Genomic DNA, 11835 nt, shown 5'->3' on the forward strand with positions numbered 1-11835 from the left:
TACATGACTAAGTACCGTTCTTCGTTCAGGGCATCCATAAGGATCCTACTCCTCTCATTCTCAGTTAGGTATTCCCTCTGTGAATGTCTGCCTGATTTATATACATAACTCTGTCCTAATGCTGATCACTCAGTATTCTGTTCATTTAATTCCCTGTTAAAATAGCTTGGCTAAGATCTTTCATCTCTCAGATATTTCAGCACCCATCATAGTCTTGACACACAAAACTGCCCAATTCAATAGACTTAATGTTTGCTTTTCCCCAATATGGCATCTAGTGATTGTTTTCTTCATGACATTTCTAACAATTATAATGAAAAAAAATTTTTACATCATTTCCTTTAATGTCTCTCTTTAGCCAGACTCCAGCTTTTATGAGGGTAACATATGCCTGTTTTATTCATCAATTACTAACTACTATCACAGTTCCTCACACACAGGAAACATGTTTGCTTTACATCAGATATTTTTTTGTGTCAAATAATTAAATGAAGGAAGGAAGGAATGAAGAGGCAATATAAAAGATAAACTTGACTAGATGAGCACCCAATAATTCTATAAAATAATTAAACTACAAGTAATTGATAAGTTTTATTTTAAAATCAGATAGGTCATCCATTTCTGCCTCTGCCACTTTAATTAGCCTTTATTAACTACATTTATCATGACCTTCCTGAGACCATAGAGAATTTACAAATCTCTAAAGATCATAATATTTTTATTGGAGTACAAGTGGTCAAAAGTTTGTTTTGAGTGGGGCTGATTCTATTGTATCTAAAATTCAGTTCATTGTTATGAAAATAAAATAAATTGACATGAAAATAAATAAATTGACAATAAATTTATGCAGACATCTATATTCCCGTGTTCATTTGGATAAGCTGGATAAATATTACATTTCTTGAACAGGAAAAAATTAATAATATGGTTTACTGAACCTAATGGTTTTTCTTTCCTCAGATATGGTTAGCTAGTTAATACTACACCATTTATTTTAGCAACTTTATAAAAATGCTTTTGTGTTCAAGTCTTCATACTGAGTTTGGCTTAGGCAGTGTCATAGTTAGCTGAAAAGTAGGTAATTGGTGTACAGAATGTAATGAAAGACTGCTTTATCATCATATCAGCAGAAAAGGCACTGAGTCAGATGAAGAGGAGTTAGAGGAAATCTTGCAGGAATATGGGTAATGGTGGCCTACTATGATACCATTCTTTCTTCCCCCACCTTCTGCCACTTCCCACTACCATTACTCTGCACCCAAACTGTGAGAAGCAAACATTGCAATTCCTACTCAGATGACCTCTGATTGTGGGGTTGAGGGGAGACTGGAGGAGCAGGTTGAGAAGATCAGAATGGAGGTGTCATGAGGTAGAAGAGCCTGGAGATGGGAAGTGGAGAAAGACAGCTTTGCCAGCTGACTAACATCTCCTGGGCTTCCACACAGCTGTTTGATGAAGAGGATATGGATTTGCAGTTGGAGAAAGTTCATATCCCACTGCTTTATGATTTGTGCAACTTTAGAAAAAGTATTTATTTCTGTAGGCCCCAATTTTGTATTTAATAAACAGGGTAGTAGTATTACCCAGCATTTTTGTGGATATGGTAGGAACACAGTAACCCTTCCTAAATACTTCCTTTCTCTCCCATGTAAGGTAAAAGCCATGGCTTTGAGTCTGTTAGTATTTACTCTGAAAACTAAGTTGAGTGTACAGATTAAATTTAGTTTTCCATAATTACCAATGACTGATTTGAATTGGGAACATATATTTAGTGGATGATTAAACCTAAGTAGGTCTTTTGCAGGTGGTACAAATGCTGATAGTAAAAACATATCCCTATTTCCCTCAAAGCACATTGATAATGTTTCAAAATTCCAGGGTTTTATTATTGTAACACCTCAACTGAATATCTAATATGAAAAGCAATGGATTAGGCTCTTCACTGAAGAGTTACCTCAGTGTATTGCCTGTCCTGTAAACAAAGGAAACTGTGATTCTGTGTTTAATCACACAGTTGTTGATACCCAGCTCCTTACACAAAGGGTTCTAGAAGGGAGCCATTTGAGGTTAAGAATGGAGGACACACAAAATCAACTGTGGAAAAGAAGCCTTAACAATAAAGACGGAGCAGCTGATCCTAACACTAAAAACAGATGGAAACAATAATGAAGGACAATGTGAGGTGACAGAATCCAATACATCCTCTCTCCTCCCACAGAGAAAATGCCTAACAATAAAGTGCTTTCATGCCTGGTACTTTAAACTTAAAAAGATGCTTTCCCTCAGTTTACAAAATATTTCTTAACAAGTTATGTGTTCCTTAACAAGTAATAATGAACTAAGAATGAAAGAGACTGTTTTAGTGGCAACCAAGATATTAAACTAGTTTGTAAGTCTGCATTTACTTTCGTGAAATAATTATATTAAAACACAGGAATCTGCTGGGGAATTAATATTTAAAAAATTTAAAAATAAATCCCATATAAAGCCTACCCATGGTTATATGTCCCATTTCTCTAACTCTTTTATTCTTTCACATTAGTAACCCAGAGGATTCGAATGTGAATCAATCCTGGAAATTTCTGATTTCGCATGTTAATAATGTCCATCTATCATGGAGGTGCCATTTGGAAAAAATAAAGTAATAAAGGGGGAGCTTAGAAGGTTATGAGCTTAGCTTACCATTTAGGTCCTTAGGGGTAGTCTTGAAAATATAGGGGTAGCCTGAGGGAAACTGAGTAGGCAGCAAGTCAAAAGAAAAATCAGAATATTGGAAAAATGGGAGGAAGTATGAAGTTAAATTTCACCCTCTTTAGGATTGCAACGTACTGTAAAACTAATCCCACAACAACTAAGGAAGCAAACAAGAAAACTCGAGATATTTAAATTCAAATCTACAAATGCCACTTGCATGGACACATGAATGATTTCATGTTTCTAAGTCCTGATATTTCTGTCTCCTCCCACTCTTCCTTGCCCATGGCTATAACCTTAGTTTAGGTCTACAGTATGTCTTACCTGTGCTGTTGAAATAATCAAGTTGATTCTTACTGCTCCTGTTCTCTCCTCACCCTTCCATTCTCCACATTGAATCCATATTGACTATGTTCAACCATCTACTCTTCCCTCTTGAACTTCCTGAGCCTCTCATATAACTCCGTGATTTGACCTCTGCTAATCTCATGACTTTGCCTCTTGTCATGGACACACATACTTAACAGACTTAGTGGTTTATGTACAGTTACTATAACACAACCGATTTAGATTATGTTTTTAGATTAATGCTCCCAAGCTCAAGTTACTTCCTCTTTCTGACCTCTCATGACAAAGCATATATATATCCTCCTTTGAGAAACACTGATCCTACCCCTTAAATATCTGTGTTCATTTCACTTTGTGTACTGTACAATTTTCTATTACAAGATTTACTATATCATGATTCAGTCATTTGCTTACTGTCTTCTAAATCTTATGAAGTCTTTATAGCTCACAATGGCTTGCACCTCAATAAATGGTTTAAAATGAATCTATGAATTACAAGAGAATTTCACTATAAAATAACTGAGCTGATGTTTACGACAACCGTAGAGCTGATATTGCATACGTTTATTCTGCTGACATGTCATACCGAATGAGGCAAGAGAATATATTCTGCATCTTCTTTACCTCTGGTCTAGTTTACCTTTCTCTTCTTTTATGAATGGAAACAGGTGTAGAACATCCCGAGGGTCTAGGAGTATCTTGCTGCAATAAAAACAAAAAACAAAAAACAAGTCACTGAGTTTTGTTTGTTCAAGGGAAAGTGTTCTTTTTAAGTCATTATGGTATCAAGTTGATATTGTTGTTGCATGAATCAATGAAGAATAGTCTGATAATGGAAACACTCAATGGATATATTTGCATAAATGCTCTGTTTTGTTATAATGATGTGAAAAACTCCAATCCTCTTTCATTAAGGATATTTTTATACAGAGCATTGTGAATAACACATACACATAAATCCATTTTCTCCCTACATTCAAATTTCACTGCATCTCAAGAGTCTAGATTATTTTAGTGTGGGAAAAAAAGAAAAGACCAAGAGAAAACCAATGCTAGGGGTGATTGTTAAAATTACAAAATGATCAGAATATGCAGCCATTACCAATCAATCCAGTTTACCCTCTGTTTTGGTTAAAATAGAATTTAAAGGGTTCGAATACCATGCCATGACAGAGTGTTAATCTTCCAACAGGTAGCATTTAAAGACCTGTTAATGTCTTCATTATGCCATAGAAACACAGTATAAAAAAGCAAAGTATGTGTAGAGTGAAAATCTAGTCTTGAAACTTGGTTTTAAATCAGAGACTTAGAAAGTATGATATTTTAGTAAACAGTTTAATCTCACTGAACTTCATTTTCTGCACATGTATATTATAAAATGTGTAAAATTATAATAAAACTTACTATGTTAGCTAGAAATCCAATGAGAAGGCACATGGGGAAGCATTTGTAGACCATGAAACCTTGGAGATTGTACATTAATCATTAAAGGATTATCTATTAATATAAAGTTCATAATTATTATCCATTGTAAATCACTTTTCTCATTAATACGATCGATTATTATCGTATTCTAGATTGCAGTTCCTAGCATTTTTGATCATAAAATATCATAATGATATATAAAATTATTGTAGATTAACCCTTATAATATCACTGACAGAGAAAAAGCATAATGACAGAAAGTCCCATGAATTTAGTAATACTAAATGACAAAGCATTTTAACCAAAGTAGTGTATGCCTGTCCACGGACACACACACACACCCATGGACACACACACACCCACACATATATACACATATCTTTTGTGCTTGAATACCTACTGTGATCAATTTTAAAATTCTTTATTTTCTGAATCTTAGTTTGCTTTACTGGGAGCAATTCAGGGTCATCTGGCATCTAGGGGCCTAAGGTAAAGAAACATTTCATGAGAGATTCTTGAATGCTGAGAACAAACTGAGGGCTGATAGGGGCTGGGGAGAGGGGAAGGGGGAGATGGGCATGGAGGAGGGCACTTGTTGGGATGAGCACTGGGTGTTATGTGTAAACCAACTTGACAATAAACTATTAAAAAAAAAAAAAAGAAACTTTCACCAGCACGACTAGAGGGCTGAGGGGTAGCTCAGGCTATGTAGTGCAAAGGGCTAAACTAGTAGTTCATGACTAACTGATATCCTTGACTTCTCTTACTTTGTCTTTTTTACAAGGTCTTGGCAATTTACAGAATTCTCCCTCCTTTCCTTTCCTTGACCTGTCATCTTTTAGCTTCTGAAATATAAACCGTTTGTGTAACACCAGTACTTAAGAAAGGCATACACATTATGTGGTTGTAATCAAACCTGATGCTTTCAGATGACCTACTTACATCTGTATGGAAAAGATTAAGAACAAAATAAATTCGTCTAAACTTCTGGGAAATCCTTGACTTTTAAATGTAAGAATGGAATTCCACACACTTAACATGTTAAGCTATATGACAGAAAGTTAATCTAGGGATACAGTATTTTGTGAATAACTTTTTAAGAAAATTTTTTACTGCTCATTTATTTTTGAGAGAGAGAGAGACAGAGTGTGAGCAGGAAAGGGGCAGAGAGAGAGGGAGACACAGAATCCGAAGCAGGCTCCAGGCTCTGAGCTGTCAGCACAGAGCCCAATGTGGGGCTTGAACTCATGAACCGTGAGATCCTGACCTGAGCCAAAGCCAGATGCTTAACCAACGGAGCCACTCGGGCCGTCTGTGAATGACTTTTTAAATAAAAGAAAACCTTATGTAAAAAAAGTTATATCCATATACACTAGAGATAATGTATATGTGTTTATATAATATAATATAATAATGTATATTAATGTGTATATATACCCATGTATATATGTATTTTAATGTGTGTGTATAAATATATCCATGCATAATATATGGACAGGATTTGTGACAAAGCCACAGTTGTTCAGGCATCCTTGCTACTTGTAGGTCAAAAAACAGTGCCGGGGCACCTGGATGGCTCAGCCTGTTAAGCATCCGACTTTGGCTCAGGTTATGATCTGGCAGTTCATGGATTCGAGCCTGGCATCAGGCTCTGTGCTGACAGCTCAGAGCCTGGAGCCTGCTTTGGAACCTGTGACTCCCTCACTCTCTGCCCCTCCCATGCTCGTGCTCCGTCTCTCTCTCTCTCAAACAATAAATGTCAAAATTTAAAAAGTAAAAAAAAAAAAAAAAACCCAACAGTGCTAGATGAACATCATGTGCACAAATAGATTCCAAAAATCTTTTAACCTAAGACAATTTTTAACAACTTCTTCAGTATTCTCCCATTTCTATCAATCATTTTCTTAGTTATTTTTTAAGTGTCTTGCCTATGACAGATATAATAATAATTTAAAATTTTCAAATTACTCAATATGACTAGATTTTGCATTGTTGTTAGGAGAGTCGTGATGAAGTATCTGATGCATTGTTTGAGGTGTTAGTAAAATTAATAGAAGAGTGAGCTTAGATTAATGGTATATTTTATAAAGAAAATCCTCCCATAAACATGAATTGGACTTGCAACCAAATTCTACTAACTTGTCAATGGAGCAGCAATTTTTTGAGATTTTACCTCAGAACATTTGTCCCATTCCAGAATTTCTAAGAATAATTTTGACATCTGTATGGACACCTCAAGAGAAAGTATATCAATAATTCTATTTGTCAAATCCCCCCTCAAATTGGGAAAGGGACAAGTAACATGATACGATGACATTCTACCTTCTGAGCCATTCAGATTTAAAACCTCAGAAATCTCATCACATCTTTCTCCATCTTACTTTACATCTGTTTGGTCCCTAAATATTATGGATGTTATCTCTGAAATAGCAGTCAAAATCATCCTGCTTTGAATGTAAAAACAAATTTGGGAGCAATTGAAACCTTTACAATATTGAATCTTCCAATCTATGAAGATGATTTATCCCTCCTTTTGAGTCCTTTTAAATATCTTCCATAAAATTTGTAATTTTAGCCTGATAGACTTATTCCAAGGTACTTGATCTTTTTAATGCTATTGTAAATCCTTGAAATTTTATTTTCAAGGTCTTTGTGCTTCAAATATTTGATTTTTTATAATGGCCAATTTGATCAATAGTATTTTTTTTTATCTTTGATATTTATAGTGTTTACTTTTCTATTTGATCTGTCAGCTATTCAGGAATGATTTTAAAGACTCACACTCCAATTATGCATTCCTTCAGAGTTCTGTTGATTTTTGCTTCTATATTTTAAAATAATGTTATTTCCTGCCTATAGGTGTAGAATCGTAAATCTGCCAGGTTTGATTCAGATTGAGTTGAAGGTGTCTATCAACTGGAGAGAATAGACATCTTGACCATATTGAACTTGTCATTCCTGATATTGATAATTTGTATTTTCTCTTTTTTTATTCTAATCACTTTGGCCATCCGTTCAATTGTTCCTGTCAAAGAAGTAGCTTCATATTTTTAAAAATCATCTCCATTGTTATGCTTTTTTTCTGGTTACTCAATTTCTGTTCTGTTTTGTATAATTTCTTTTCTCTTTCTTATTTTGTATTTAATTAGCTCTCCTTTTTCTAGTTTCCATTACAATACAGCAAATAGTAGAAAATACACTTGCAGAAAAGAATATATAACCTACATTTTTCGATAGCAATAAATATTCTGAAATAAATGTAGTAAAGGTTGTTCAAATTCTTTCTTAAGAAAATTAGAAATCTAAGACACTCTTGGACACCTAAATTAATGGAAGGTGTCAACTATTTCCTTTGTTCTCTTTTTTTTCCTGTTTAAGAACTCCTTCCTTATGAGATTTATGGAATCATGAGATTATAAATGTATATGTATGTGTATGTGTATATGTATACACACATAGTCTTCTAAATGTGTATACTTTTGGCATTCACATTTAAATATTTAATTACATAGAAAACATTTTTGTGTCTGTTGTGAGGAAAAGATATTCATTTATTCATTTATAAATGAATACACATAAATACACATATTCCCATTGCCACTTAGTGAATGGTACATCATTTCCCCCCTTATACTGTAATGTCTACTCTATCAAAGTCAATTTTGTTCATAAATTAATGGCTTTGACTATTAAATCCCTATGATATTTCACCTACTGATTCTTTGTACTCTGCACTAACAATATACTAAGTTATTTACCTTGGGTTTCAGTAGGTCTTGTCCTACTTGAGAATGATTTTATTTTTTTAAATTTTTTTATAGTTTATTTTTGAGACAGAGAGAGACAGAGTATAAGTGGGTGAAGGGCAGAGAGAGAGAGAGACACAGAATCTGGAACAGGCTCGAGCCCACGAACTGTGAGATCTAGACCTGAGCTGAAGTCAGATGCTTAACCGACTGAGCCACCCAGGCGCCCCGAGAATGTTTTTATTGTTAGTCTATTTTTATAAAAATTTCAGAATCAACTTAGGTACCATTAAAATCATGTTAGGGGGTACCTTGGCAGCTCAGTCAGTTAAGCGTTTGACTTTGGCTCAGGTCATGATCAGGCAGTCTATGAATTTGAGCCCCACTAAGGGGCTCTGTGCTGACAGAGCAGCCTGGAGCCTGCTTCGGATTCTGTGTCTTCCTGTCTCTCTGCCCCTCACCCACTCATGCTCTGTCTTTCTCTGTCTCTCAAAAATGAATAAACGTTAAAAAATTTTTTTTAAAAAGTTAGGATTTTTCTTTGAAGTATGCAGAACCTGTTGAATAACTTGGGGAGAAATGATAGCTTTACACTATTGAGGCTTTTTGTTCAACAGTGTGTTTTTTATTTATTAATTTAGGTTTTCCCTAACATCTTTTTATTATAATTTTCTTGCTAAAGAGCTTAAACATCTTTTGTTAATGTATTTCTGGATAATTCACAGTTGGGGTACTACTGAAAAGGTAAATTTTCTTATTATTTAAATAAGTTTTCAAACTAATTTTTGTTTTGTGATAAAACAAGAGACTTTTTTATTGATTACATACCCAGAAACTTTGTTAAATATTCTTTTAAATTTCTGTTAAATGTACTACATAGAAAAAAATGTATTAATTGCAAGTAACAATTTTTCTTTCTTTGTAATAATTTTAAATTTTGGTCTTATTTTTCTGAACTAATAGGAAATCTAGTAGGAGGTTGAATAGAAGGAGGTTGCAGGCATCTGTGTCTTATTTAAAGGAAATGATTTTGCTATTCCATCACTTGTATCTATAGTATCCGATGTTTTGGTAAAAATATATCCGTTTATAAAACTTTTTTACTTCTATATATATTTTGCTAAATGGACTTTTAAAGTTTTTTTTTTAAGGTTATTTATTTTGAGAGAGAGAAAAAGAGGGCATACATGAGCAAGTAGTGGAGGGGCAGAGAGAGGGAGATAGAAAATCCCAAGAAGGCTCCGTGCCGTCAGTGCAGGGCCTAACACGGGCTTGATCTCACCAACATGAGATTATGACCTAAGCCAAAAATCAAGGGTTGACCATTCAACCTAAGCCACCCAACTGCCCCTGGACTTTTAAAATGGTTAGTTTTGAGTTTTATTCAATATTCTCTGCATCTAGTTTTCTATGGTTTTTCTCCTTTAATTTGTTAGTACTGAATTACAACAGTCAATAATATGTAATCAAATTTTCATTGCTAAAATAAATACTGTTATACTAACTTTTGTAATTTTTTTTTTAATTTCTTTATCTATAGTCACAAATAAGAGTTCCTTATAATTTTCCTCTCCCATTCTGTGCTTCTTTAGTTTGGGAATAAAGTTGTTGCAACAAAATAAATGGGAATGTTGGGGAATAGCTCCTCTTTTTATACTTTCTAGAAGGGCATATAATTTTGAAATTGCATTAGCCTTGAATATTTGGTGAGACTCTCTTATAAACTCATTAGACCTCAGTGGTTTTATTGAAGTAAGATGTTTTCTTTCCTATCAATTACTTTATTTTTTTATACTTTAAACCCATTTGCTTATGGTAGATAATAGCATCCACTCTTAATACCTACTTGTTTTATCTGTACAGTGTCTGTGGTTGTAAAAAAATCATTCCTGATACCATTTATTTATGTCTTCTCTTAATTTTCTTGCTTAGTTTTGCAAAAAGGTATCATTTTTACCGATTTCCTTATAGTCCGTATCTCACTGTCTATTGTCTCTGATTTGTGTAATTGAATTATATAATAGGTAATTGAAAATTGTTTTCTGGGGTACCTGGGTGGCTCAGCTGGTTAAATGTCTGACTCTTGATTTCAGCTTAGGTCATGATCTCACAGTTGTGATATGGAGACCCCTGCACTGGGCGTGGAGTTGGTGTGGGATTCTTTTTTGCCCTCTCTCTACTCCTCCCCTGCTCACGCTCTTTCTGTCGCTCCTAAAATAAATAAATAAATAAACTTTTAAAAAGGCAATTGTTGGGGTCCCTGGGTGGCTCAGTCTGTTAAGCATCCAACTTCAGCTCGGGTCATGATTTTGAAGCCCATGAGTTTGAGCCCTGCATCGGGCTCTATGCTGACAGCTTGGATCCTAGAGCCTACTTTGGATTCTGTGCTTCCCTCTCTCTCTGCCCCTCCCCTGCTTGCACTCTGTCTCCATCTGTCTCTCAAAAATAAGTAAACATTTAAAAATTTTTAAAAAGCAATATTTTATCTATTCTTATTTTCTTGTATTTTGATTTATTATTCTTTCATAACTCATTAAATTGCATGATTAGCTAATTAATTTTATTCTTTCTTATTTTCTATGCAATTTCTTATTTTCTTCTACTTGTGCTTTATTGCTATCCCGCAAGTTTTTAACTTCTGTGTGTTTCTGATTTCAAATATGATTTCTTATTTGAGGCATAAGGTGTTAGAACTATGTTTTAAAATTTAAATATATTATTTTAAACTAATTGCATGTATAATGGTATCATTTTCAAAATATAATTTTTTTGAACTTTGATAAAATGAGCTTTGTGGTAATGCATGGACTCATTTTTATAACATTGATGTGTATTAGAAATTATGTATGTTCCTCTAATTTTAAGGGGCCACATTCCATAAAAATTACTAAATAATTGCTTCATTTTGGTCATTGTGGTGAACTGAAGTGTCAACTGAAACTTTGTTTTCATTAGTAAGTGACCTATTCCATCTTTAGTTTGCCTTTTTCTCATACTATCAATTTATTTCTCATAGAATATTGTTTAGCATTTTACTGACATATGTATATCCCTCTACTTTGGCTTTAATTTTTAGTGTAACCTTTGTTTTATGTGCATTCCATAAATAATATAGAGATGGATTTTTCAAAATTCATTTTTATACTCTTTAGGTTTAAATTTGTTATTTACATTTGCATGCACATGTATTTTACGATTTTATTGTGTAATTTTTATTTCTTTTTTAATCAATGTTGTTCTTTTTTCTTTTCTTCTTTGTCACTCTTTTTTCCCCATTTTTCTTTTTTATGTTTAGAAATTTCAGACAAAATGTTTCTTATTTTTCTTAGTGGTACGGATATTTTAACATGTATATTTAACAATACATAATCACAATATTGTAACCCTCTTTTCCAGTACTACAAAGATATTCAAATGGTTTTAATATGATTTCTATGCTCCCACATATAGATTTTATCCACTATTTAAATAAAGCCTTTATACTTTTATATTAGGTATTATTGTTACATACAATCAATATTTATAGAGATTCATCCACATATTTATAGATGTGCTTGCTCTTTGCTCACTCTTCTTTTTATATTTCAACGACGTTTGTTCTTTAGATTTCCCCAGTATGGGC

The sequence above is a fragment of the Crocuta crocuta genome, unplaced genomic scaffold, assembly GCF_008692635.1.
Source record: "Crocuta crocuta isolate KB4526 unplaced genomic scaffold, BGI_CrCroc_1.0 scaffold959, whole genome shotgun sequence".
Lineage (NCBI taxonomy): Eukaryota > Metazoa > Chordata > Mammalia > Carnivora > Hyaenidae > Crocuta > Crocuta crocuta.